Source organism: Pomacea canaliculata, linkage group LG14 (genome assembly GCF_003073045.1).
Source record: "Pomacea canaliculata isolate SZHN2017 linkage group LG14, ASM307304v1, whole genome shotgun sequence".
Classification (NCBI taxonomy): Eukaryota; Metazoa; Mollusca; class Gastropoda; order Architaenioglossa; family Ampullariidae; genus Pomacea; species Pomacea canaliculata.
This window is the reverse complement of record NC_037603.1, coordinates 11460612-11487911: the sequence shown is the minus strand read 5'-3', so window position 1 is coordinate 11487911 and position 27300 is coordinate 11460612. Positions and strand designations below refer to the sequence as shown.

At 40.2% G+C, this 27300-nt stretch overlaps 2 long non-coding RNA genes across 3 annotated transcripts; both read left to right on the top strand.

Moving 5' to 3' along the window:
* Positions 1-1664: 1664 nt before the first annotated feature.
* Positions 1665-7534, top strand: LOC112555868. Its single transcript, XR_003097550.1, has 3 exons — positions 1665-2238; positions 3261-3476; positions 7281-7534. It is a non-coding gene; the product is annotated as an uncharacterized LOC112555868 (long non-coding RNA).
* Positions 7535-8293: 759 nt separating this feature from the next.
* Positions 8294-15163, top strand: LOC112555867. 2 transcript variants are annotated; one of them, XR_003097548.1, is made up of 9 exons: positions 8294-8379; positions 8732-8933; positions 9069-9220; positions 9665-9797; positions 10253-10458; positions 12634-12833; positions 12953-13048; positions 13712-13832; positions 14502-15163. It is a non-coding gene; the product is annotated as an uncharacterized LOC112555867 (long non-coding RNA). The 2 variants fall into 2 exon arrangements; XR_003097549.1 differs by having other exon boundaries at positions 8294-8391.
* The last annotated feature ends 12137 nt before the right edge of the window (positions 15164-27300 follow it).

Sequence of the window (27300 nt, the reverse complement as noted above, 5' to 3'; positions counted from 1 at the left end):
AATACAATATTAGTGCTAGGTGTGTAGGATTGCTGTCTATGTAACGAATGTCACAGACTATAAGTTATCTGTTCAGTACAAAGAAACTGTTGCAGTATTCTTGGGTTTTTATGAATACTGGCCCTGGGGTACCACTCACGTGGCGAGAGTTAATCTCAATCCTCACTGCCCAGGTCAACATATGTTACAGGGGAACCATGCCTACAACACTCACATGAACATCCATCATTGACTCAACCACGTGGCTCACGAGCCCCCACCCCTGCTGTTCCCCGAACATAAAACTCGACGTGTGATGTAACCTATAGGAACAACAGGTTTACTAGCATACATACAATATAAAGACTCGTCTAGGGGGATCCCGAACAAAGCCTACTTCCACTGTTCCAGTGGTTACATCTCTTTATCTCTGTCACTCACCCTCACACGCGCATCAGCTTAGCTCTGATGTTAAAACTGTTCTTGACATTGTGGGTCCACGATGGTGGTTGGGTGGAGACCAGAACTTCAGGCGACAGTAACGGCACTGTGATGACATTCCCTCGAAAGTGTCTCTCCTGTCTGTCGTCCTTCCCGTCCTGGTCGCGATTGGCAGAAAAGAATATAACTTTCCTGCTTTCTGATATCTACCTCGAAATTAAAACTTTAAAAATTTTCTTTAAGTCAGAGAAAGAGCAAATCCAATACACGGGATCATGAAAGCAATCTGTCAAAGGAATCGACTGAATTTTTATTTTTTTTTTTAATGTAGACCTTAACATTAAAGAGAGACAACTCTCTCCAAAAAATTGCACATGAGTTTTCGCTTACTCCCTTTGACTATTTCTCGATCTTGATTGACTACTTTTAAAAACTTAGTGCTATAGTGATACAAAGACGATGTAATTTTAAAATTTAAAAATAATATAAATAAACATTAATCTCACCAAACTGTTTCTTTAATACTGACATTCGGTTTTTCGTGAGTGACAGATGATGAAGTAGCCGGCAAAAGGCAAGTTTATTTGTAAACAATTCATTTCTGACTGTAAGCAACGATCTCCTCTCTCTCTGTTTCTCTCACATTTTTTTAGGATGAGATGTTCGTGATAGTGCATGCAAGCTAAAATAATCATGAAACTTGATCGGGGCAGGGGGCAGATAAACAAAAATTAAAATATTTTGATATTTGATGTTCGATTATCATCAACTTTAGTGCATAACAAATTAGATTCCCAGATTATTTGTTCAGCAGCTGTGTGTATAATGATATCAATAGAAATATCTCGGGATTCCGCTGTACCTCCGGGTAGGTCTTTGGCCTGGAATAACAAGGGGAAAGCAATGGCAGGTGTCTTGTCTCCAGAGTTACGAAGCAGTGTCCACGAATTTATTTATATAGTTATAAAAATGTTATATAATGCTATGTATAATGGTATGTATAAGGCAGTTTAGTCTGGAGTTTTAAAAGAGATGTTAATTAAAAAAATAAACGTAATTCTAACTAAATCTTTTGCCAAATTTTGTTGTTGCAGTCTGAGGTAGTTTTACATAATTTTGTTTATGGCTACTTCTGTTTTAATAGACTTTTGTTTTGTTAAATGTTGTGATGGGAATCTCGTTTTCAGGGTGAGCTTTCACTGCCATATTCATTTTATTGACACTTCTGCTCGACTAAGTCTCTGAAACACAATCTCCTCAGCTGCTTCATTAAAAGTAAAACAAACTGCGATGTGGTCCTGTTGCCCAATACCTGAGAGTAACATATTGCGGGGCTAATGAGTCACTGCCAACACAGCTCATTACAAGGGACTAGATATGACAACAATGAGCATGACTGTCCCAGCCTCCCCTGCTGCCATTATCTGTAGGTTGCAGAGTTTACTTCAGCTGTTACTTGCTACACGTGTGATCAACACCATCACCAGGCTGTGTACTTTCTCTCTGCCAGCTCTCAGGACAGTAGCAGGTGAACGAGGGAGGAACAGCCAGCCTGACACTCGACAACGGGTTCGGTAATTTTTGGAAGTAAGAGTGTCCTGTGTTAGAAGGGTGTGCACCTGTAACAAGTGTACACCTCTACCCGGTGTAGGTTGTACATCAAAGTGAGTTTTACTGTGCGACACAACACTGGGTGGCTGTGATCGGCATTGCAAGTCAGCACTCGGAGCACCAAGCAATGAAATGACTCGAATTCCTGCCTCGATTCCGTTATCGCCCTAGATCAGACGAAAGAAGGAAAAAGAAAAAAAACAGTCGGTAGGTGACTTTCACTGTTTCTCTCTCGCTTTCTCTGTGTGTGTGTGTGGAGCGAGCGAGCTCGAGAGAGATAATGAACGTGACGCTGTTGTATCTGATTACATGTGTACGGAGTATATCTCCGTCCCTCCTTCCTTCTGTGTGTGTGTTTTTCACAACTGCGTATGTGTAAACAAAATAATAGATATAACAGGTAGATGCAAATCATGTTTGTATGTCTGCTTTCTTTATGTTGACAGACGACTATTCAGCAACTAGATTATTCTTGTTTGAGTACATATGTGAACTGCACTTTTATGTCAGGATAATCATTTTCAGTTTCACATTTGTAGCCTACGACTCGTTACTACTGGAGTATGAAGGAAACAAGTTTAAAACATAAAATATACTGTTGCCTTGAACAAAGCTTGGCAAAGGTAAGATTAGAAAAGTCGCCAGCGAGAACAAAGACAGCGTGGGGCGACTTGCACGAGGTTTTGTACAGGTCCACCTCAGGAAAGCACAATCACTTTGCAAGTACAAATGTTCATGCAAATCGGCACAGGCTTGAACTTATCATGAACATTCCCCGCGACTTTACCGGAAATAAATGTGAAAACAACTTGGTAATGACTGTACCCACGAGCACTCTGCTGTCACCCGGCTTGACCCACCCCTCTCTGCAATCCTCCGTACCCTGCCAAGCTTTTCCTTCAAAAACTAAAGTGTTCTACCCACTGAACCAGGTGCTTGAGGCACAGGTACACGTTAAACACCGCGATGTACGTTATGTTGACGGGTGGAAGAGGAGCAGACAGACGGGTGTTGGTCACATCTAACGTTGGTTTAAAACAGGGTGTGCATGTCATTTCCATGCTATTCGCTGGAATGAGTATCGATAGAAATGATATTGTTACAAATAACCTTTGTTAGTGTCTGTGTTTTGTGTTCAGAACCCCCTCCCCACTCACTCCCTCTCTCTTTCTTTCGTCCGTCTATCCACCCACCCACTGCCTTATGTGAGGATTTGTCGTTCTTGAAAGGGGGGAAATCAGTGAGGCTAGTCAAGCATGAGTGACGGCCAGCAAGCGTTACCTAGCAACCAAACCGGTAATAATTTCACAGAAAAGACGGACTCTGCGAGCAGCACAATGGCCAGTGGTCTTGACCCGCCCTCGGCAGATGACGTCAGGAACTCTAACGGCATCTCAGAGAGACGTCTGTCTGTGGGCTCCTTCACCGCTGGCCTCTGGGAATATGTGAGTAACATACACAAGCTTTTTGCATTTTATGTATCTGTACAGTTTTCAATCTAGACTTTATAGTCTTGAATACTTTTTAATTAATAGACCTGAGTTAAAAACTTGACTTTAATAATAAAAAAAATATAAATAAATAAATTAAAAAAAATAATAATAATAATAAGGTTTGTTCATACTGTCGTGAATGATTGACAGGCTATACAGTCGGTTATCAATTTTGCATCTGTAAGAAAACGGGTAAGAAAACATCTAAATTAAACTGTTTGTCGTGGACTAGATGGTGATGGCACGAAGTTTCTTTTTTCTTACCTCTTAGCTTTGGTTCTCACTCCCCGTCTGAGCACCGCTAGGCACGCGCGGCATGCGACAACTGTCATGTGCAAATGTAAGGGCGAAGCCATTTTTAGCATCATGATACAGGTGGGCAAACCCACAGGTAGTTAATCATCATGATCATCATCGGTGGCTGTGACGACCTGACTAGACGCAGCAGCAGCCAGGTTGCGCCACCTGTGACGTTGGTGTTGAGCAGGTGCTTCATGGAGATGTGCACATTCATTTCTTTCTCTGCCATCCTTGGCCATCCTCCCATGGAACCTTGGAGAAGGGTTTCATATAAAGTGTTGAGCCGGGCGACATGACCGCCTGGACGAACACCAGCTTGTGCCATCAAATCTGTTCATCGATGTCAACAGGGTTTCCTGGGGACCTACAAGGGACACGACCGCGCTCATTACAAAACTGTTGGATTTATGTTCCTTGTAAGAGATTTGGAGCAGTTTACTTAATTTCAAGGAACACAACCTTTCAGCATGATGTGAACTATGAGGAACTGTAAACTTGAAATTGGTGGTAAAGCTTGCGCTTTTACTTGCCATTTCTATTCCAGCTTGGCCATTGCAGGTTGTTGCTGTTGTGATCCTTGTGTATGTCAGCCGGTCTCCTGCCATCTTTAGAAAGCGTAGCTCCCAAGGACTTGAAGCTGTTAACCTCCTCGATAGTATTCAGTTCAATCACATCTCTGCATTGCTGTGTCCAGTGGTGTTGAGCTCGCGCTTGTCCGTCCTGAACTCTATCCACACTTGCGGTGTTCGTCAGTCTGTTCGCTAAGTCCCTCAACTCCCTGCTACCTGCCTTCAGGTTAATGTCACATGCTTCACAAAGGTCTGCCATCGATGGACACAGGTGTGGTGGTCATGGCGAAATATTCTTCAGGAAAATTTAAAACAGCTCAGGCAACAAAGGGAAGTCCTTAGCGAATGACTACTGTTGCTTAAAGAGCTCTCCCTCTTGAATCAAGTGCGTTTAATAATGTGAGGAAGAAGTAATAATAATTTAATAAAATGGAAAAAATCAGCATGATGTTCAACGATGTGTGAGAAGAGCCACACCTAGTTACTGCTGCAATAAAACACCACATCAAGGTTCGTGATGTGACAGCTATAAAGTGTAGTTATTGATGTGTTATCTAGTTATTGGTGTTAGAAGACAGCCACTCCTATTATGAGATGTGAAGGAATAGCACATCAAATATTCTACATAACACAAGTGCATCTACACAGCCGAAAGTGCCTGGTGGTGCTGGGATCGGGTGCACTGTCACTTTAGCTGAATGCTAAACAAAATTTGTCAACACTTAGCAATCAGCTAAGGTGATGGTACACCATTCTCCTGTTCTTAAGCTTTGCACACGCTCAACGCTTTACATCCGAGGTTTTCTGGTTTTGACTTCTTTGTGAGCTTTGGTTGGCTAAATACATTACTCTTGTTAGCTAAATACATTACTCTGGTTAGCTAAGTACTTTACTCTTGTTAGGTAAATACATTACTCTGGTTAGCTAAACAATTACTCTGGTTAGCTAAATACATTACTCTGGTTAGTTAAATTTCCATCTCCTGTAGTTTTGCCTTTGAGGATTCCTTTGTGCACTTCCCCTTTTTTTTATATAGTTTTTACCAAATTCCTGATTTAGTTGATTAAAGAAAAACAAGCGCACTTCTTCTGGCCGTTTTATTCGATAAATAAGAGCCTGTTGTGTGCTAGCCATATCTTTAGAGTAAGGCAAACTTCCATACTTGTGATGAGGTGTGTGTGTGTGAGAGAGAGAGAGAGAGAAAGAAAGAAGAGTGTATGTGCGTGCGAGTGCATGTGTTCCTCTGTGTTCATGTGGGTGAAAGCATCCTGTTCAAGCGATCGAATGTGTGCCCTACCGTGAACACTAGTCTAGTCTTCCCGCGGCACACTCTCTCTGACATGCAAATCACCAGATGTGTCGTCTACCCACGTAAAAAACACATTTTATGATCATAAAACCCATGTTAATTTGTACCAATATTTTGTGCACGTGTACAAGGTAGTATAAGAAATGTATTTGTTAAATACAAAACGTAAACAAACTAAATTGAGGTCTTGTTAGAGAAACTGCAAAAATCTTTGAACAGGCCCTTCGATTCCTAGGATTAAAAAAAAAACAACCTTAGATTGTGGTACGTGTCCCTGAGCTGCAAGCAGCTTTTTTGGTCTTCTATCATCATCATCGTCGTCGTCGTCGTCATCCTCCTCCTCCTTCTCTTCATCATCATCATCATCATCATCATCATCATCCTGCATCTGGTTCTAGCTTGAAGTTAGTCAATGCAGACTACTACTACAAAAACACACACACACACAGGTGCATGCTCGCACATGCAGCACAATCTGTCGTGACTTGGACGCACCACCAGCGCCATCTGTTGCCATGGCTGGCACGAGGAGGAGCAACGTGATCATCATCCATCAGGATGCTCGGCAGGTGATTCCGTGCTGTCTGCTTCATGGTTCACTGCAGTCGTTATGGTGAGACAGGTGCTGGCTTTGCCTGCGAGTAACCTGTTATCCTGTGAACGTAGTACCCCATAGAGCCAGCCATCAGACATGCAGTTGTACCCTCACTGACACACTCAAGTACAGCACACGACACCATGCACAACATAGTGATATTCATCCATCACTTTCATGTCTTCCCACCCCCAAAACGCGCAGGAACCTTACGTGGTCTTGACACTTTGAACCACTTACAACACTTCATCGAGGAAATTTCAACCTGACAATCTTTTACTTTTTCTAATGGTTCTGTTGAAGCAAGTGTATGAAGTTTTTAGCAGGGATGTATTTCAATGTTTAGACAATTTAAAAAGTAGTTAATGATAGAAAACAGTGTTACAGATGCTCTGGTTTTGTTATTGCTGGTTGCACGATGCTCACATTTCACGCAGACAGACAGAGTACGGTGTGGAATAGAGAGAACCACTTGTAGCTGGGTACTTCACTTACATTTCTCTTCCGCTAAATTTTGCCTTTAAAATTCAGGTTTCTTTTAAGACAAGAAAACTGCACTTTGAATCTTTCTATCAATTTTTTAAAAGTTTTTATCTCTTTATATACGCATGCGGTTTCTTTTGGGATGTTATTGTTTACGTTTGGAAATGTTCGTGGACGTGTTGTTGTGGTGATTGTTTTGGCTTCCAAACAACTAAATAGCTTGTTATCTATAGATGTCTGATCTGGTGTATTGATGAATTTCCTTGCTTACATAGAGATAATTATAAGGTTTCCAAAAAAATAAATTTCTTCAGCATTTCGAATATCTTACATTTATCCACCGTATTTCCAGCTAATCAAGTCTGACAGTCTTAATTACTGGTTAGGGTTAGGCTAATAGAAATTTTCCACAATAACTACAAATGTAGCCTGTTTCTCTTATGTGGGGACAGTGCTCTCCAATTCTCTGTTGCTTGTGCATTTTGCTATTCAACGTCCAGGTCACAAGGGAGAAAGCGAGTCCAGCGTTCCAACAACGCCAACAGGATTACCTCCCCTGCCTGTCGTACCTCCGGTTGGGCCTGCCAGACATCGGCCCCGGTCATGCGTGGCGGGTCGATCCAACTCCCTGGGGGGATCACCTCCCAGACTCGGCAAAATGGCATGTCCGAGATGCAGGTGCTGCCTCGCTCCCAGTCCGTGGCTGATGTCTTCTCGGCCGCCATGTCAACGGGACTTTGTACAACTGGACGTCGGGTTGGTACACCTTAGCGATCCTTCTTAGTGCAAACTCTGGTAATTTAAACATCTACATCTATGAAAATCGCAACAATTTGAGAATCATATCTGAGTGTACATTACTGATAATCCTGCATGTGCAAAAAGCGTAAACAATCCTATCTCTGTTTTAATAACCAAAAATAACACTTGCATTAATCACCGACAATTATACGACAATCGTCATAAAACACTTGGCATCTGAGTGCATAATACTCGCAATCACAATTCTGAAGAAATAACCGACACTCTTTTTCATATTACGGATAAACGTCTTTGTAATGTACTTCAATTTTTAATGAAAAACCACTAAAAATTGAATTTAACTGTTTGTTTCTAATAGTAACATCTGAGTGTAAAATGACATACTGCCTCATCCCATTGAGGTTTATTTTGGTACGTGAATTTTCTGCCAAAGCTTAAGATTATATTTATTGACATCATAAACGTTTGTCTAATAAGTAAATAATCAAGATGAAGTTTTAAACAGCACTGTTTAATACCGTACGAGTCAAACTAAAGAGTCTGCGACAGGCGAGTCCTGGCTTGTCCAGGGGAAGTAACACAAGACAGGACAAAACACCGACGACGTTTCTCTCCCTTTGACCATTCAGTAGGCCAGTAGTGCCGGTTCTACTACAAGCTCATTTATTAAATAAATACTGATTCAGTCCGTTGAAAGATTACATCAAGGTATTACTGGCAAGTCTTATATTAACTCTATTTTTTTATTGAAGCTGCACCACAACTGACTCGAGCAAGTAGTTGTCAAGAATGTGGTCGCCGCTTTACTCTGATGTTTCGGCGCCATCACTGCCGCATGTGAGTGGCACAGTGAGTTTATGAACACATTTTTTTTGTGAGTTCCATAGTGAGTTTAAAGAAGCCATTTTTGTGAGCTGAGCAGTGAGTTTACACACCATTACACACCATTGTCAGAAGTGCAAAGTGAATTGAAGCGTGCCGTCTCCTTGTATTTAACACTAAGTGTTAACCGAAAATAATAATAAAGCGAGAAAAGGAATGACGTGGTGTGAGGAGGAGGAGGAGGAGGAAGGAAGGAAAATGAGGTCGTTAATTATAGGGTATATGCCATCCTGTATAAATGTTTAGTGGTATAGTTTGAGTAATGGTCACGTGTCAATGATGAAAAGTATGAATGATGTTGTAACAGGTGCGAGAGATCGGTCTGTGCGTCATGTAGCACGTATCAACAAGTTCAGGCCCGATATAGAAGAAGAACAAGACTCCGATTCTGCCAAAGAGCGAGAACCAGTCAGATGCCCTGACAGATGCGAAGAAACCCCAGAAGAAGCAGACCACTCTAAGGTGTTCAGAAATCAGTGGACCGCAGCGGGAAAAAGTCGCATCAAAGGGTGACAATCATTTTGTTTACACAATGTTTTTTGTAGCAACCGACTTTTGTTTAAAATCTTGTGTACGTTTTTGTAACAATTTGGCTACCATTCTTTTCTAGTTACTTGCTTTGCTTTGGATTTTTATCTGTAAAGGTGTGCAGAAAATGTGTATCAGACGATGAAGTACGACAACCGCTTCACTGTCGTTCCTGGCTGGAAGAGTTTACTGACCTTCGCCTCTTCTTCAAAAGAGAACGCCATCTTGGGGAGGATTGGAGCAGTTATGTCCACCTACCTGTCAGAATGTAAGAGTTCATACTTGTTTCACCTGACATCTTACAGCTAACATTTGAAAAGTGTTTCTCGCCAGTTTTTGCTGTTAGCCCACCTGCCGTGTAATACTTCTTTCCTTTATAGCTCCTCTTTCTTACTAGCTCATCACTTGAGTCATTTTTTTTTCTCTCCTTTCTTTTTGTATGTAGTTAAATGGTCGTGATAAAATTAGGATTTTATTATTATTATTATTATTATTATTATTATTTTGTGTGCTGATAATAAAATATTTCAGTGTGACTGTTTGATGAAATCGCATTAAGAGATGCATAAAGGTTTTCGCGTACATAAATTATGAGAATTTTAAACAATTTTTGATTTATTAGAGAAGGAAAAAGAGAGGATAGATAAAGATGTTCCAAATTATGTTAAACTTGAGAACGTTTTTACCTCAGTAACAATGTTGCTGGTTGCAGTCCGCGGCTGCCGGAGAGATGTAAAACAATCGCCGTTACCTTCGTTGAAGACCACCGTAAGAGCGTCCAGCAGAAGGTTAGGTTTCTGGCGTCAAGTTCTTCTTTCAATTCTGGTTTGCAGTATGCTTTGAAGGTAACAGGAGTCGTTTGAAACTTTAAAGAAAGTTTTTTTTTTTTTTGGTAATCAGGAATAGACATAGGTTAAACGGAATTAAGTAGAGTAGCAATTACAGAGAATGCGAGTTTTTGTGTATCGTTTGAACTATTTACTTACAGTATTAAGAAGCTGTTTCAGCTTGTTTCTTTTCTTCCATTCTGGCATTGGCTGTTTGTACAAACATCTTTTTATATAGTGCATGCCAGTGCAATAACCTCTTTGAGCATCCTATAAACCAAACAAGAAGTTTCTTGACTTTTCCGTTGCAATGCATTCTTGGTCATTCTATTGTCGCCATTTGTAATCAGCAATAAACCAGACTCTATTTACGCCATTTTCACAAGCTCGCTGAGTATATTAGGACTTATTGCATGTTGACTAATAGTCTACTCACTAACCCATCACCTGTCCCAATACCTGTGGTGGTACAGCCGCAGGGTCAGAAGATGTGTGGAACATGCGCCAAGCTGCTGCGGTTTCCCATCGAGCGCAAGACGTGCACAGTCTGTGACGAAGTCTTCTGCAGGAACTGCTCCTCACGTGACCTCGCCCTGTCCGTTGTCTGACGACCTTGGATCGGGGGGACATCAACCACGAAGTCAGCCAAGTTGAAGCTCGTATATTGTACAAAGAAGAGGTACTGATAAGTTACTCAAATCATAAATTTCTTTTTCTTTTGTTTGTTTGTTTCTTTGTTTTTTGTTTGTTTGTTTGCTTTGTTTCTTTCTTCTTTCTTTCTTTCAGTTTTTTATTATGTTTATTTTATTTTAATGTAGCTTTGGAAAAATCTATTTTTGTAATCACACGCAACGCGAAAGTGTAAATACAGACGTACACAGTTGCACGCGCACGCACAGACACACTACCACACGCTTATATATATATACACACACACATACACCACACACACACATTCAAGTTGAAATTTGCCGACTTCACAGGTTTGTCCTTTGACCGACCGCATCAACAAACTAGACTACCTTTGAAATAAATGACTCCATCACTGGCCGCCTGATTACTTTTCTTCCTGCCAAACTCTCCAGAATCCATTCTGCACACTTCCTTCAACGACTAACCTTTCGGCTCCTCATCCCCCTCACCACACATTGCTGCCAAGCGGGTTCTCAACTCTGTAAATGGTTTCAAGAAGCCACTTAACACAATCTCTTTAAATGACTTTCGAACACCATCCGTCACCTTCCACTGTTTGACGGATCAGGGCGCTCCACAAGTATTCTAAACATTTATTTAAATGTAGGTCTAAATCCATGAAGAAGATATTGTTGATTATCATATATCTCTTGTTGTTATTACTATTTTTAATTTGATTTTTTGTTTTGTTTTTATACCACTAGCAGCGAGATCAGACTGTCAAGAAATGTTTCAATGTATCAGAAGCCACTTGCTATTTAAACCCACTATTTTCTGTTTTGCCACACCAGCTGTCACCAGTTCTTGTTTCTGACGACGGATGTAAGCCTATAAATTAATTTACATCCATTTGATTCGCGAGTGTGTTTTTACTCTCAGTCCGAAAGTGAGGCCACGTATCGCGCACCTGTTGGTCCCTTTCAACTGTCCCCAAAGGAGATACATAAATAAGACTTTTTCATGTCGCGAGACTTGTAACAATATTATTATTCGTCATATTGTTTGTCCAAAGTACTTCGCGCCACACATAACGACGATTTAAAGACAATTTAGATGCGTGAACCCCTATGCAAAACCGTGAGGTCACAGTTTGACATGTCAGGAGTGGAAGGTCAGGTCGTCATGACAAAGCTGCGTTCGAGAAACGTCTGGTGAGGTAACGAGACTTGACAGGGACGGAAGCATCCTTCATCTTTATTGAGGGATGCTGGGCGCGCATCGAAATTGGAAACCCTTTATTAGCTCCGTGCACAGAGGCCAAGCACTGTGTTTAAAGGGGAGGCCAATGCCACAAACAGAGATGTTGAATATCCCAGCTTCACTTGTCCATATGTTTGAACCAGCTTTACAGACAGGATATTCATATTTTTTACGAATATTGACACCTGCTGGGCCTATATTCATGGAACGGATTTTTGTGTGCATTCATTGTGTGGTCCTTTTAAAATTTAGTATTTTTGCGTGTGAAATCTCAGACGTGTGTGAGTTCTTAAGAGATGCCCTAGTAAACAAAATAAGCAGAAAAAAGCATCTCTATTCCGAGAATTAAAATATCAGCTTCACTAATAAGGCACAAACCACAGCAACATCGACTTCCCATGAAAGTTGTCAGTGATGTCTGACTGTACCAGGAGACCTGGGATGCAAGAATCTTTTCTTAAGCACCAGCAGACAGAGCTTGAAACAAAACAAATGCACAAGTAATCCGTGTCGAGAGCCTGAGTTTCCATAATAGTTACTAAACTCTCTCAAACATCACCCAGACTTTAGCAATTAATATCACCAAGTGGCCAGATGCATGAACGAGACATTTTTTGTCGTAATACATGCATAAATATTATTTTGAAAGCATTTAATTTGACAAATTTACGCCTTAACAATCGATGACTGCCTTGCCTGATGTCAACATTCACTGATTTGTTCTACACTTGTCTTCTCTTTGTTTTTTCAAAACCTTTATTTAATTGACATCAATGTAAAACGTTTTTCGTGCCTCGGGGTTGGCTTGTTCCGTTGCTAGAACTTTGTGGGCTGATGTAATTAAAACACCTCTTTGATGTTTTCAGTTGCAGAAATTAGTGATTAAATTAGGGAGAAATTTATCTTCAACTTTGGTCCTATAGACCTCCGTGAGATTTATTTCTCTCTGTCTTGTGTGCAGTCAGAGGAACTGGACAAGACCAGTAACCCCACCATCTGGCACGTTAATGGCGGGTGGAATCAGCGTTTCCGGGTGTGTAACGGATGTCTGAGTAAAATCAAGCAGGAAGCTGAGTGCCATCGACTTCAACGATTCCCTGACTCGCCTCCAGGCGGAGCTCGTGGACTTACAGGAGCAAATTCGCAGCAGTCCTTGATGACGTAAGGTCTAAAAATATCTCCGATTGGCCTGACTTCCTCTTTGTTTCTTAACCGCCACACCAAAGCACTAAACATCTAAGAAATTAGGGGGAATATTTCAGAGACTTTTTGTGTTGCAGGAAGAAAACTCTTCCCCTGCGAGTGGATTGTCCAGGTGGCCTTCTGTCCGCTCAGTGCATACGTACACTTCCGCCGAGGAGGAAATAGCAGGGGAGGTAACTTGACATTGATGCACTTGTTCATGTGAACGTTTACTTCCCGAATGTTCATCCACTGTGTTTATTTCATATTCCTTGTTTTGATAAATGACTGTCACGAAACTCATCATCATAACTCCTGGCTTTCTTTCTTTTCTTTCTTCTGTGTCCTTCCTTCAGTTTTTTTTTACTTTTCTCCCCAACCTACCTCACAAACATCAACAGGCACGTGGGAAGGTTCACCAACTACCTCACAGACACCTACCTGGCTACACACCCGACTGTGAACACTACCTACATTATGGTTCATGCGAACACAATTTACAAACCTTCCAAACTCTGTATTTATCTTCGCGCTTTTTTTTCCTCTCTCACACCTGCAGCCAATAGCCTTGGGGTTCGCTAGCGCCATTTATTTTCTTATAAAATTTTTATTGTTTTGTCGAGAGAAGTTAATTATTGATGAAGCCTTTTTTGGCGATCATCAACAACACCTGCACTACAATTATTTCAACCCTCATGTCTGTTCTTGATTTACTGGACACATGGCGGCACTGAGAGGACAGCATCCTACACAACAACAGTAAACACATTACAACATATAGACAAGCACAGATTATGTTTCTTTGTTGTGGTGTCTCGGACAATCTTCATGTTTTTTTTTATTTCTTTACATCTCAGGTTGTCAGCTTCAAAGGTAACTCAGAAGCTGCTGGAGCGATTTTTGCAAGTGTATCTCCAACTGGAGCGACTGCGACCAGAAACCTCGTCACAGACAATGTTGTTCAGACATGTCAAACAGGTGAGAAACCTTACGTGGGAAAGTTTGTATGAAGAACAGTATGTTGTCAAATATTCAAAGGTCTCCAAAAGGTAACAATTTTTACTTCTTTTTATATCTAAAATTTATTTTAAGATGTCCCTTTTATATTATTTTATTTGATGTCATCGTGTACTTTCTTGTTTTCTTTTTGTAAAGTTTGTTTAAAAGTTTCACTAAAATATATAATTTTTGTAAGTTTTGTATTTTGAAACCAGAATTTGCTTTCTTTAAGGAGAGATACTTGGTATTTGTGTTTGGAAAAGATTGTCCCCTATTCATCTAAAGACATCCTTAAGCAGATAAACCCTAACAAAGTGTCATCCTGCTGGACAGATTGCTTGGACGTACCATGTAGACCAAAGTCTTAATGTCTTTAGCTTTTTTTCAAACCATTAGTTTCCTGTGACCTTCACACGCAAGGCTGCCAAAGTTGATCCAACGATGGATAGCGGTTACCCACTTACCTCTGACCTCTTGGCCTGGCCTCTCGCTCAGGCTTAACCCTTTTTAACCTGACGTTGATTATTTCCCGCAAAAATAGCCCCGAGGTTTCTGAACACCATTCAGCCGATGTATAATTGAGAAGACATGCTCGTGCTACGTGACACGAGTGACAAAGGAAGTTCATCTCCGGTTTTGTGTCTACAGGCCATGACCTCCTTCTACATGAGCAGAAGGTCGATGGCCGCCAAACGTTTCCACCGCCACGAGTCGCACATCGCGCTGCCATCGCCTTACTTCAACCTCTCATAAACCGTTGTTATCGCTTTATTTCAACCTCTGACACATCCTTTGTGGACTTAACCAACGATACATTGTCTTTTGTGTTTTTTATACCCACATACATGTTGCTGCTAATGAGTTTAATTAATTGCCTAGTTGAAGACTACTATCAGTCAACGTACACAAACCATTCTATATTTATCACTTTTAATTCAAGTTGTACTCCACTTTATTTTATTTTATTTTACCTATAAATCGTCTACGATGACATCCACATTCTTATTGAGTTGCCGTGGTAACCACTAAACAGTAGAAACTGATTCTGGTGAAGACAATCGTCTGATTTTTGTTTCGTTTTCAGCTCCCTCTATTTCATATGTACCTTTGCTTTTGCCTGTGGAGTAAATGGATGCAATTCGTCTTGTACACAAAAACATCTACAAATTAAATAATTGGGTTAGGGTTAATTAATTGATATTTATTATGGAGAGAGAAAGTGCATGTATTGTAAAGTTTGTATGACCGAGGTTAGGGGACTATATCATGCAGTACAACATGCTAAATAAAATATAATAAACTACTGTGAACGATGTGTACATTTTACTCTGAACCTGGCAAAATAAAGGATGCGATCTGACTTACTAATTATTGAGTGTGCTGTTTATAAAGGATGCTGTCCAGTTGTGCCAAACAGATTTTTTTTCATGAATTCTTTAGGTTAGTTCTTTTATTAAAAGGAAATGTTATCAAATTATTTACTATTATAATTGTGTCCGCAAGACCTATTATCTTTGCAATTCCTATTTTCTACCTCGTCAGTGTGTCTGTGTTTCACCTCTGCATCTGTACTGCCTTCCTGGATTAGTAAACTCTAAAAGTAAGTAAAAACTAGTAAAAACGAGCAGCAGGTTCGATTCTCACTTGGGCCAAAGATTGGACACTTGTTTTTTGACAGTCAACAGTTTAATCACCATTAAGCAAGTTTGTTCTACAAATTTAGGATGGTCATTGGCTCAGGTTGCTTTCTCCAGCCAACCGTGTTTAAACTTTTCCTTTTCTGTGGGTGTTTAAATTCAAGAACATTTATTTTTTCATGACATTTGCTTCTTTCTTTATTTATTTATTTCCACATTAGGAACTGTTTTTCGGTCGTTCTGTGGGCTGTCTTTTAATTTGTGAATATCTCTCACATATTGCCTTTTTTTAAGCGATATAAAAACAGTTTAGTGAAAAAGCACTCATAATAAATTTCGTAGAGGTTAAAATTAACATTTACCGAAAACAATTGTTATGTAATCAAGGAACCTTTTTGCGATAAAAATTATCAGATTACACCTGTTGAGTAAAAAAGCACGCTGTCCAAAAATGCAATGAAAAAAGTTACACATGAACATCTGCACAAATGTAGTGTAGGCATATACAAACCAGCACTAATACCCTCAAGTTTTATTATATAGATATATCACACAACCACGTGGAGGTAAGAGGACTAACGATGGAATTAGGATTTTTTAAGATTACATATTAACAGAAAGCAGTTTAGGCATTTCTCAAGTGTCATTGCATCAACAGACAACGAGTAAATTCCCATATTTTTATTTATTTGGAAATGGCAAGTACATAATAACTTTATCCGACGCCATTGAAAAATTCTGGTAATTGCTTTAATGGGTTTTGCATTATGCTGCACGATGACAGAATGTAAATGTAAAGGACACATTTGCACCCGTGTGAACCCTGATACCACCGTTCAATGCTCTTTTTTTTTTTTTTGGTCTAGTGACTTTGACTGAGTTTCTATCTGAAATTGCATACCTAACATATACTTAAGTATACTTAACTGCGCAGGTGAATATTCAACCCTGTTTATTTATCTGTCTTCGATAGTTTTTAACAATAAAGGTAAGCTAAAATATGTATTGAAGGTCTGACCTTAAAAGTTTGAGTTATTTTATCAAATGCACTTTTGTAGTCGACTCAAGCAACCACATTGCAATACTGAACTGTGAGTTTGTCTGAACACTACTCTCCTTGTTGTAATGTTGACTTATGCCAAGTGTTTGTTTGTCTGAGTGTCTCTCGTGCTGCGAGGCGCCGGTGAGTAAGAACATTTGTCTCATTGAGTGCCAGCGGCAATGTCACTCCTCTTTGTCCACTCGGCGTCTCGGCAAAATAATGGGATTGTCTAGCTCCTGATTAATGAAATCTCTTCTATCCATCCTTCATCCTCAGTGACAGGCTTTAGAGAAGAATTGGATGAGGCAGGACAAGAAAAAATATTTTTATAACTAACATTTCCTTTGAAACAAGTCAGTGTGTCTGCAAAATAGGATTTACCTTATCTCTCCTAAGACAAGACAGTCTGCAGGAAAAATTGTTTTGGAGAAATAAACAGTTTAAAAATTGTAACTCGGCTGGGAGAGTTTGAGTAGCAGTCAACAAATTCCTAATGTAAAATATAAACTGAATGTTTTGCTGCCAAGACATGATTGCTGAAGGCAAGAGCTGAAACATCAGGTGCTTGATTCGAGTCTCACCTCCGACACACCCTTTTTCTTCCTGGGTGTCTTCAGGGCTAGACTAGCTTTTATGCTGTCTTAAACCTTCAGCTGCTGACTCGGTTAAAAAAACACCATTAAAAAACTTAGTCGTTACCAAACACACTAAACTTATTTAAAAGACCGCTAACAAACCTCGTCGTCACCAGAAACCTTGAACCCACTTTCTGTGGATGGTGTCTGTGTAAAGAGGTTTATCAAAGTCAAAACACAATCATCTCTAAAATCGATTTGTGAAAGGTCAAATCTCACAGAAAACATTACAAAGTAAAAACAAGCCGGGAAGCTGACATTTCAAACATGTTTACCATCCCCTGTAGTGCCGAGAATCTTCTGACCACCCAAACCTTTATTTTTGAAGCAGCTGGCTTCAGTAGTAGTAGTAGTAGTAGTAGTAGTAGTAGTAATAATAATAATAATAATAATAATAATAATAATAATAATAATAATATAATGCTCTTTCCTCATGTGGACTCGAGCTCTATGTGAACTGCAAAAAACAATAACAAGTGAACCAACAGTCAAACATACAGAAATATAAGCATCAGCGCACAGACAGCACCATGGTGGGACAAAGAATTGAGAGTGGACAAAACTGTTCTCGTGGTCATGGAAGAGATTGAAAGAAATTTACAGATAAAGGATTGTGGGGCTGGATTCGAAGGTTTTCAAATTAGCCACAGTCGGAAGAGAGGGAAGACATTCCAAAAAGAGGGACCAGAGAAGGAGAAGGGACGTCTACCGATCTGTTGCCTGGAGCAGAGAGATGGACAAGACAGGAAGACGGGAGAGACTGACGGATGTTTTATGTGATCACAGACCTAGGAGGTACTCACAGTGGTAAGATGTGATTACAGGCCGCAAACATCATGACAAAATGTCTTGATGGAGTATCAAGCGAAATGAAGCGAAGCTGTTGCTCGAGAGGTTGACCGCCGGCGGTGCCGCCTGGCGGAGATCAAATGCCGCGACCGCCGCGACTGGGCGGCCACAGGATGGATCGCTTTGATCTTGGTGACGGGTCTCTGGTCACACTTCTGTGAGAGAAGCTTCACTCACCGGGCCTGACCTCAGTGGAATAAAATTAATATCCGCCAGCTTTTTCTCTGACCCAAGAACATCCCAGAGAAAGCTCTTTCATCCCCGAGCACAGACAAATCTTTGTCAGGAGACAGGCGATAAGTTCAAATACTTGTATTAAAAGTTTGCAACAGTCGTAATGAAGTAATAATAGATGAATGTGGTTTCAATTTATAAAATATTTCAAGTGTCTTGTTCACGCTCAGATAAAATAGTGTAGCACCTGGGTGTGTGAGTGTGAGAGAATAAGACAAAAACAGTTTTTAAAGTAATAAAGTTTTGATTTATGAGGTTAAATAATAATTTTTATTAATTATAATTTATTGAAAATTCGAGTACTCTCTTGGTAATCAATGGGATTCCAATCAAAGGTGCTAATTACTGATAAATTGCCTTGATGAAATAGTCCTGTAATAATCTCGTTACAATAAAGCAATGCTAAGAGAAAATGTGTTTGGACACTGTATGTGAGGAATGAGTGGCTGGGAAACATCAAAGAAGGTTCAGGCTCCCAATGATGGAACCTTCTCGATGGTGCTTAAGATCGACCACGATGGCGTGCGCCTTTCCTGATCCCACAACCAGGACTGGATGGCTGGCCACACGGGCGGTCTGGCTGTCAGATCCTTCTTCCCGATACCCTGTGTTGGTATCTCAGCGAAGTCTTCTGTCCAAGGTGATGGTCAGGTACTTTAATGTGTTGAGAATTTCCACCTCCTTGTGATGGATGACAGCTGAGGGAATTGGTGGAGAATTCCGACGGAAATTAAAAGACAATCTCTTTCATTTTGCTCACATTAAGTTCTAATAAAGTTTTCAGAGCCTCGCCGGGCAATAAATCCATCCAAGGCTACACCATGGAAGTCTCCTGGCTCATTAGGTGGAGAGAGCAGCCCAGTGTCATCAGACAATTCTACAAGATATTGTCCTTCGTGGTTACCGTGACAGCTGTTGGTATACAGGATAAACAAACACACAGACTTGGGGTGAGCCAGTGCAAGTTGGGATACAGTCAGAAAAGTGCCATTGACAATACTCGCAGCTTTTTGTTAACCAGAAAAAGAAGGATCTATGACACCAGCTAATGGTCAAAGAAAAAATTTTGAAGTGATAATACATGCGACGTTGAAAACAGTGAACAGCGACCGTTATTTCGTAACGAAGACAATGATAACAGTTAGGGAATGAATAGCCAGGACCGACTGGGCCGACAGGAACCTCACAGGAACGCATCTCAGACGCCTTCGAGAAATAAGATGGAAGAAATTGCCAAAAAGGTCGGTCAGGACATGACAGCAGCCGAAATTTTATTGAGAAGATGGGGAATGTGAACCTCGTCGATAAGGCCGCAGTCGACGACGGACTTCCACAGCCGTTATTTATTGCCCATCCAAACAGAGCTCGGTGTCGGCATGAAATACTGGCCTTCCCCTCCATACACATGCGCAGATGAGCACATGAGGTCATCGTGTGTGTGTGTGGGAGAGAGAGAGAGTGTGTGGATGAGAGAGAATATTAAGCTGTTAAATAAATAGAAGCCACTGTAATTGCAAAGTTCAACAGTAAACACAAGTCGGATAGTGTCCTGAAGAGAGTGAAGATATCATTGGAATGCGGAGAAATACAGACAGACATCCGTGCACACGTCCACTTGCACTCACGCATCCACACACTCTCTCTCTCTCCCACACACCATGAGTTAAAGGCCATTAGAAGCAACGAGGACCATCCTTCACCGGAGTCCACCATCCATAGACACAGTCAGCGTTCGTGGAGTTCAGAGGTCACCATGACATAAACTCCATGTTGTTCCTGTGCAGCTCTTTCTCTTTATTGAAGGCTTGTACTCAGAGTTAAAACATTTCTATCTCCCCATGTTTCTGTTCCTAAACCCCAGTCGCTTCAACTAGTTCAATCATTTTCATTAGTAAATTACTGCTGAAGGTGGCTTGATTGGCCTTGGTTACTGGTAAGGGCAGCTGAGAGGTGAAGGCCCTTGAAATTCCTCCAGGCCTTTGGGGACATGATGAAGCAAATGTTTACTTAAGCATCTTCATCTAGGATTTGATGGCCTCCTTTATGTGCCGTGGCAATCAAGCCATATTCACGCCAGTCCATGGTTTCTGTGTGTGGCTCATGTTCCTCTGTCTGTATCCCCTCTGACGTGGATGTCGGTTACTGGAGGACGATGTTCTCTTTGGATGAACCCGAGCATCAAACAATATTGAATATACAGCTCTTGGTGTGTCCACAGATTTTGCAGTTCTTGTGATTTAAGAACCGTGTTTTATACCAGTTGCTTGAAGAAAGCAAATAAAAGTCTCGCGGTTGCTAATCACATTGATGTATGCTGTGTGTGCTCTGGGATTTTTTTGTGAATTTAAATCCGATGTTTTAATGTCCTGAACTTATGCACTTTCAACAGATGTTTTGCAAATGTGTTTGTTGGTGTGTGTGTGTGGTTTCATGTGTCTGTATGTGAGACCGTGTGTTTGTGTCTGTATATGTGTCCTTCTATGTACTTTTGTAAACACATTTTGGGGCACGTGTATGCTGACAGTCCATGGGAGGCTCCTTGTAATACTTTTATAGCAAGTAGAGAACGGCTAACAAAGGAATCAAAGGAAAAAAGACAAGAGACTAGAAGAGCCCTTGGCCAACATGATGTTTCCAGATGGCGCTGTCCAGAACCTGCGAGATGCGTCAAGTGAAGGTAAAAACTCTTGTGTGCAAAGAACAAGTTGGCAGCAAGTTCAAGCATGCATCGGTGTCAATAAAGCAGACAAAATTGGCAAAAAAATCGACAGAGCCAACATTTGTTTTCCAAATGTTTGAATCTGGACATTTGTTTGGCGTTCATGTGGAAGGAGTTGTCCAGTTATCTGACAGCTGCTCAGTGCAAGCAAAGCTCTTTTGTCCTCCAGAAGTGAATGTGTTTTTACGATAAAAAGAAAACCCAAAATCATTAAAGTAAGAGAGGATTAAAATAAAATCCTTAAAGGAGGTAGGCATATTTACATCCGGGGAATGTCCATTGAGGGATATATGTGTGATTGTTTCAAAGAGGGCAAAGAAAAAACAGTCAGGACAAAATCAGAGGAACCCGACAACAAATACCAACTTTACTTAAGCTGATAGTGTTAGTAAAACTGCGTGGACTTCTTACAAAATTTAGAAAATATTTATTCTAAAGTGTTGTTGGTCTACCCAGGTTTCTAAAGTTGTTTATAACATCACATGGCCAAAGTCTTGTTTTGTTTCCGGTGCCTCAGGAGCATATTCCCGTATACAATATTCTTCAAGTTGCGATATCACGGGTGCACAGTCTAGCTAGAGGTCGGAGGTCATAGTTTAGCCAACATCACTCAAAATCGCTGAAGCTGACATGAAGGGACAGATTGAACAGAGAGGGAAATGGGGTCTGTGAAATAGTCTTGATGCGCATCTGTCTCTCCATGGAGAAGGCCCGTGAAGCGGTTTGTCTGGTGTACGATGGAAATGGCGATATCGACCCCGATGTTTGATGATAATACTTGATGTGGTCGATGTCTCGGGGTGTGTCCTTGACCCGCGTTTCAATTTCGTGCCTCGTTGGAGCCGTGACTCGTTCTGTAGAGCAGCTGGAGATACTTGAACCCTGAAGTTGTCTGCACGAGCCTAGTAAATATTTGAGGACATGCATGATGAACATTGTTTTAAATCAGGGTAAGTGGTTAGGTCAGATTTTGAACTTAATCTTACAAAATTGGGTCAATCAAGAGAAACGACAATGAACGGTGAAAAAGTCTTGACATTGAACTATGGAACTTACTGAATGGCCTGCTTTTATATATATATATATGTGTTTGCATGCTTGCTTGCTTAATCGTGATTTCACTGAAATCGTAATTGAAAGATTACACACATTGCTTCACAAACTGTAAAATATAACAAGACTAACTTAAGCAAATTCAAATAAGTAATAAAACTGGAAAAGTCACTTAACAAAGTTAGTTTTACTGACTAAACAATAAAAATCAAATCCAGGCTTGTTTGTTCTTTTGTTTGTTTGTTTGTTTGTTTGTTTGTTTGTTTGTTTGTTTGTTTCCATTCAAGGTCAGTTGTAGCTGCGATTGGTTTGCCTCTTCCATTTATGCCATTGAACAAGAAAATCACTTTTTTGGTTTAAATTGTAAAAGGCTAAATCATTTGGACGAGAGGTCAGGTCGGTACAGCCGTCAAACGCCCATAAATCTTGATTTTTTTTTTGGTTGAAATTTTATGAACAGTTTTTACAGATGAACGCACCTCCTAATTACCTTCAGATTGCAATATATTTTTTCCATGCACGATCTTTCACTTTTTAAATCGGTGTTTTAATTATTTTTATCAAGAAAGTCGGCATTGAGCAGGGGACTGCTTTGCTCCTGCCATCCTCTCACTTGATGTCAGGATCAATGGCGGGCGTCCCTCGCACATGTTGGGGTTCTCGTGGCTGTAGTAAATACTCTGTTAACCCAATCCATCAAAAAAGGTCAAGAATCTAAAGAACATTGAAATCATGGGCGGCTGATCATGTCAGTGATCGATAGTCTTTAAAACCCACAGCAGGACATCGTTGTCTAACACGAGTTTTTGATTTTGGTCTTGAAAAAGTATCACAAGGTGATTAGCTGGTCGACTATTCTTCATTGAGGTAGACAATTGGCTATTCTTCATTGAGGTAGACAATCAGCTATTTTTCCTTCAGGTAGACAATCAGATATTCTTTATTCAGGTAGACAAGTGCAATGCATGAAATGAGAAACGAGAGGCAAGTGTTGCCCATGAAGCGAGACGGTGGCAATCCCTCATAGTCCTGGTGGTAAAGCTGGCTTTTAGAAACGGACGGACAACATCTGGTGTTTTAAAAGAGCTTTTCTTAAAAAACCAAATCAGAATAATTTCCTCTGTGAATGTTTTGGACTGCCTCCCCCAATTTAACCTTATATAGTTAAGGGTCCGTTAGACGATGGAACAGGTGAGCATGAGATGATTCGTTTACAGCCAGTATTCGTTGGCTACGTGCTTCTTGCCAAAATGTCCAGGTCCAGAGAAAGAAAAATCATGGAGATCTCATGCTAATATCCCAAAATAAAAGTTTTGATGCAAAAGATTGCTCTGTATATTTACACAAAGTTGAAACGTGCTCACAACATGCAAACATACTCAAACAAACATTGGCCACAGTGTTCGGACGATCACTTTATTCAAGTCAGGTGTGACCACAGCTTTAGCTTCCAGCCGGTCGAACTTGAGAAAATGTAGGGTAATCTAAGGTAATTCCTGTGATTCATACATCGACTTGAAATTCTGCACAATGCCAGGGTATTACAAAAACTACATTCAAACTGAATCCCCTGACTTCTTGTGAATTAATGATATGCAAAAGAAGGGCAGTATTAATATTCCCCGCTGCCCAGGAAGAATCCACTGTTATCAAACATGTTTTTGTGGAGTATGAATGCAGTCAGGGGAGAAAGAAGAAGCTGAAGAAATCGAATGTTGGTTAAAAACAAATTGAGAGAGTTTTTATGTGCTTAGGTCATTGATGGGAAACGAACCACAGTAATTCAAGTGATCATTTCAGCGATCTTTCTAGGGATTATTTCAGTAATTGTACCAGTGATAATCTGCGTGAGCATACTATGAACAAATCAGTAATTATTCCAGCAGTCATACAAAGGATCAGTTCAGTAATTTTCATAGTAATGAATAATGAATGATAATAATAATATCTAGTCAATGAGAGAAGAGGGACAAGTCAAGTTGTATTGCTTTTATACTTGACATCAAATCTGTTCCCGATATTTATTTAGATGTCTTTACTGAAATGTTTCTTATCGTCAGAACAGAAGACCCTGGCTCCTCTTATCATCCATCAAAAGAATGAACGTCTGCCAAAGCTTATCTAGTTGTCATCAGTAACACAGTAAGGGGGAGAGGTCTGGAATGGTTTTCTTGATTAAGACACAGAAGGTAAGTGTATCCTTGCTGTCATAGACATACGCATTTATCAACAGGCAAGCTTTCACACACACACACACACACACACACACACACACACACACACACACACACACACACACACACACACACACACACACACACACACACACACACACACACACACAGAGTAGTCATGTTAAATTATGTTTCAAAAGCTGGTTTAATGTGGAACTAGTGGTTAAAGTCTCATTGCGATAGGACGATTGTATTTCTTTAAAACACGGTTACATACGGCGTTTGCTTTGTCATCCTAATAAAAATTTACTGTCATTACCAAAAGAGGCTTTTATTCTTGAGGACACTGGAGGATCCACAAGTTCTGACAAACCAAAACCCGCAATAGAGAAAAAAATATCATAATCATTACATCAGAGAAGATCAAAGAGCGGAAGAGATGCTGTACAGCCAAAAACAAAACAAAACAAAACAAAACAAAACAAAACAAAACAAAACAAAACAAAACAAAACAAAACAAAACAAAGCAAAACAAAACAAAACAAAGCAAAAAAAAAAAAAAAAACAACAACAAAAATCCAAACAAAAACAAAGCTACCAATAAAAAGAAACCAACAAACTCACAAAAGGGCAAAAACCTTTTTTACTCACTTGCCTGAAGCACAAGACATGAGAGGACTTGTTGGCATGGCAGGAATGATCCAGATGACCCTCAGCGATCTCTTCATCGCTCGTAAATTCTGCTAATCAAGAAAGAACCCAAACCATCTTTATGGCCATTCTTTTATTTTTCCCCGACACTCTATCGTGAGCTGAACAAGTGACTTTACACCGATGTTTATTTTTGTAGCTGGAGATTATCCCGAAACAGTCCTCTCAACATTTCTCAGGGTTTACTTAGGATAAATGTGGATACAGGATAATGTTTTTGCTGGATAAGTGAGTTTTCTGTGATTTATTTCCTAAGTAAACAAATAGTCCCATTGTCTATGCAAGACACATCATCATCATCATCATCTCCTCTACCACCACTCGTACAACTATCTTTGCCGTTTTTTCAGCATTCACCATTTCTTACATTCACACTTCCTCCAGTTTTCGAATATCCACATAAATCTGAAGTTTTGGTCAATCCCATTTTAGAACCTGATTATTTTTATAGCCGCATGCAGGCCTTCTTCAAAATAAATGTTTGGTTATCATGCAGGCTCAGCTCGAGGCTGCAAAAACTCAGACCAAACATGTACATATCTTCTCACTAAGATGAAGGAGTGAGGTGGTGAAAGAAGTCTGTGAGATAACAATGGAGATTGGAGTGTCTTCCGGGAGTCTGATACCAGGGATGTCCTTTGACCACCCTTTCATCCTTCCCTTACGTGGGCTACGAGCCCAGACAGACCACACTTATTCATCACACCCACGATGAATATGAACCACACTCCTGTCAGAGAAAATCTGACCATCCATTCCTTCGATTCCATTTCGTTCAAGCTCTCTTCCTCCATTTTCTCATCACATCGTCTGGCCGCTTCTCCAAGTCAGCACTTTTTATTGTTGCTGTTGTCTCCGGTGGTGTTGCTCCTACATTTGTTATTGTTGCTATTGCTGTCGTTAGCCTGAGTCCATTATAGATATCACGATACTTATGGTGTCTAATTTCCGCAAGGATGAATAAAGTATTGTTATATTCTTGGGAAATACATTTTTTTACAGATAGTAGTCTTTACACTTGAATTAGTTCACAAGGATAATTGATATCAATTACGATTAATTGTGTTTATATGTCATTATTTATTTATATTTTTATCTGTATTTTTGATACACAGCAATAATTTAATTTTTAAGATAAATGACAGAACCAAGAGAAACAATGGTCCACCAGAAGGAGAGGGTCTATCACGATAAAAACATTTTGCTAGGCTGTATAATTGAGCAAAACATTTACAAATTTTGACTAGAAGGTAAAGGTTAGCGGTTCGAACCTTTCTTAGTTTAAAATTAGACAATTTAAGCTGAAGTGTAAATAAATGAATAAAGATTTACTATTGCCAAGGAGGTAAGTTTTATATCTTTAGGAGTTTGCTCTCGAAAAAATTTCAATGTTAAATTTACATGACAGAAACTGCAATGTTCGGCCACTTTAATAAATAGGAAAAATTAAATTTATAAACACATCTTTACATTTACATAAAGGTAACAACAATATGGTGAAGACTAGATGAAAAATTCACTGACATATACTGTGAAACATTTCATCTGGTTGCTTCTTTTTTCCCGACAGGTCTTTTTTCTGCCAGACTTGTATAGGTCCATCGAAACAAAGCTTCTCACCCCTCAAGCTAGTCATTATCTCTAGTCTCAGATGTTTTATTTTGCACAGACTTGTAGACAGACCTTCTCTAAGAATGGAACACACACACACGAAGTTGAGTACCAAAGGAAAATCTGTAAGAACTTGTGAAACTCTCATTACCTACTAAGCTATTAGAGCTTTGACAACGAACAACCATCAGTTGATTTATTTAAAGTTCTGCATTTTCATTAAACACCATCTAAAAAAAAATTAAAGGATGTCATGCTCAGAAGTCGGTGGGGGGAAAAAAAAGAAAAATTACTTGTAGTCCTGATGTACGGCATGACTCTACCCACAAAGGGAGATCACTAACTAGAGCTCTGGGGGAACTCTCCTGCCTACCACCCACGGCTCGGATGGGCAGGGAATTGTGGGAAGATGTGCCGGCGCACGTTACAAAGACTCCTCCGCCTGCTCCAGGGGTTGATATCCGAGACACGGGGTCATCACAAGTCTATTTACGCTTCATGCATCGAGGTTTCATTCAGGGGCAGTTCACGCCTGAGTGAACCTTATTACCTCCTCCTGTCCGCCACACCACAATCGATGGTGTCTGTCGCTGTAAGATCACCGGGTACCTGTCAGCATCCCCTCACCCTTTCCCTCCAGACACTACAGGACTCTAGGCAAGTGATAGATATAGAACTAAGTAATAACCGTTTATATCTTTTTTCTAGTGTTTTATTTACTCCATCACTCTCATTATTTTCCTTTTTCTTTTGTCCTTTACTTTCGTTTCTCCGTTTGTTTT